The following is a 2,339-nucleotide window of genomic DNA, read 5'->3' as shown; positions in this document are numbered from 1 at the left end:
CACCAAAAAAAAAAAAGTAGAAAAAAATAAATTAATAAAAAAACGGTAGTCCTGTACAGTGTGCTATTTCTTTTATAAGTCCGATGAGTGCCGCCTCAATCGCTATATCTACCTAAACTCTATGGAGGAGGGCACCGGGGCCCGCTGCTTGGTGATACTGTGAGTGCCAGGGAACGCTGCAGCTATATATATATATATATATATATAGTACTTGGTGTCCGGCACCCCTAAACACAATAGTAGCAATGGCCCAGGTGCCCTCTGTATAAATAGTATATCGTCAGGTGTCACATCATATAAACCAATATTACGAGACCCGTAGCCCAAAGGGGCAAAGGAGAGGCTACGGGCCCTGGAACATTGCTTGTTTGATGTGACACCTGACAATATACTTGTAACACTTCAAAAGACCTGCCTGAGTGGCGAAATATTTATATATCTATATTTCTATATGTGTATAATATATATTTATATAAATAATATATACATTTATATATATATTAGTGATGTGCTCCGGAAATTTTTCGGGTTTTGTGTTTTGGTTTTGGATTCGGTTCCGCGGCCGTGTTTTGGATTCGGACACCTTTTGGCAAAACCTCCCTGAACATTTTTTGTCGGATTCGGGTGTGTTTTGGATTCGGGTTTTTTTTTACAAAAAAACCATCAAAAACAGCTTAAATCATAGAATTTGGGGGTCATTTTGATCCCATAGTATTATTAACCTCAATAACCATAATTTCCACTCATTTTCAGTCTATTCTGAACACCTCACACCTCACAATATTATTTTTAGTCCTAAAATTTGCACCGAGGTCGCTGGATGGCTAAGCTAAGCGACACAAGTGGCCGACACAAACACCTGGCCCATCTAGGAGTGGCACTGCAGTGCCAGACAGGATGGCACTTCAAAAAAATAGTCCCCAAACAGCACATGTTGCAAAGAAAAAAAGAGGAGCACCAAGGTCGCTGTGTGACTAAGCTAAGCGACACAAGTGGCCGACACAAACACCTGGCCCATCTAGGAGTGGCACTGCAGTGTCAAGACAGGATGGCACTTCAAAAAAATTGTCCCCAAACAGCACATGATGCAAAGAAAAAAAGAGGCGCACCAAGGTCGCTGTGTGACTAAGCTAAGCGACACAAGTGGCCGACACAAACACCTGGCCCATCTAGGAGTGGCACTGCAGTGTCAGGCAGGATGGTACTTCAAAAAAATTGTCCCCAAACAGCACATGATGCAAAGAAAAATGAAAGAAAAAAGAGGTGCAAGATGGAATTGTCCTTGGGCCCTCCCACCCACCCTTATGTTGTATAAACAGGACATGCACACTTTAACGAACCCATCATTTCAGCGACAGGGTCTGCCACACGACTGTGACTGAAATGACTGGTTGGTTTGGGCCCCCACCAAAAAAGAAGCAATCAATCTCTCCTTGCACAAACTGGCTCTACAGAGGCAAGATGTCCACCTCATCATCATCCTCCGATTCCTCACCCCTTTCACTGTGTACATCCCCCTCCTCACAGATTATTAATTCGTCCCCACTGGAATCCACCATCTCAGGTCCCTGTGTACTTTCTGGAGGCAATTGCTGGTGAATGTCTCCACGGAGGAATTGATTATAATTCATTTTGATGAACATCATCTTCTCCACATTTTCTGGAAGTAACCTCGTACGCCGATTGCTGACAAGGTGAGCGGCTGCACTAAACACTCTTTCGGAGTACACACTGGAGGGTGGGCAACTTAGGTAAAATACAGCCAGTTTGTGCAAGGGCCTCCAAATTGCCTCTTTTTCCTGCCAGTATACGTACGGACTGTCTGACATGCCTACTTGGATGCGGTCACTCATATAATCCTCCACCATTCTTTCAATGGTGAGAGAATCATATGCAGTGACAGTAGACGACATGTCAGTAATCGTTGGCAGGTCCTTCAGTCCGGACCAGATGTCAGCACTCGCTCCAGACTGCTCTGCATCACCGCCAGCGGGTGGGCTCGGAATTCTTAGCCTTTTCCTCGCACCCCCAGTTGCGGGAGAATGTGAAGGAGGAGCTGTTGACAGGTCACGTTCCGCTTGACTTGACAATTTTCTCACCAGCAGGTCTTTGAACCTCTGCAGACTTGTGTCTACTGGAAAGAGAGATACAACGTAGGTTTTAAATCTAGGATCGAGCACGGTGGCCAAAATGTAGTGCTCTGATTTCAACAGATTGACCACCCGTGAATCCTGGTTAAGCGAATTAAGGGCTCCATCCACAAGTCCCACATGCCTCTGTTTTAGCTCCTCCTTCAATGTCTCCAGCTTCTTCTGCAAAAGCCTGATGAGGGGAATGAC

The sequence above is a fragment of the Pseudophryne corroboree genome, chromosome 3 (genome assembly GCF_028390025.1).
Source record: "Pseudophryne corroboree isolate aPseCor3 chromosome 3, aPseCor3.hap2, whole genome shotgun sequence".
Lineage (NCBI taxonomy): Eukaryota > Metazoa > Chordata > Amphibia > Anura > Myobatrachidae > Pseudophryne > Pseudophryne corroboree.
The sequence above is the reverse complement of the archived record's forward strand: the minus strand, read 5'-3'. Positions refer to the sequence as shown.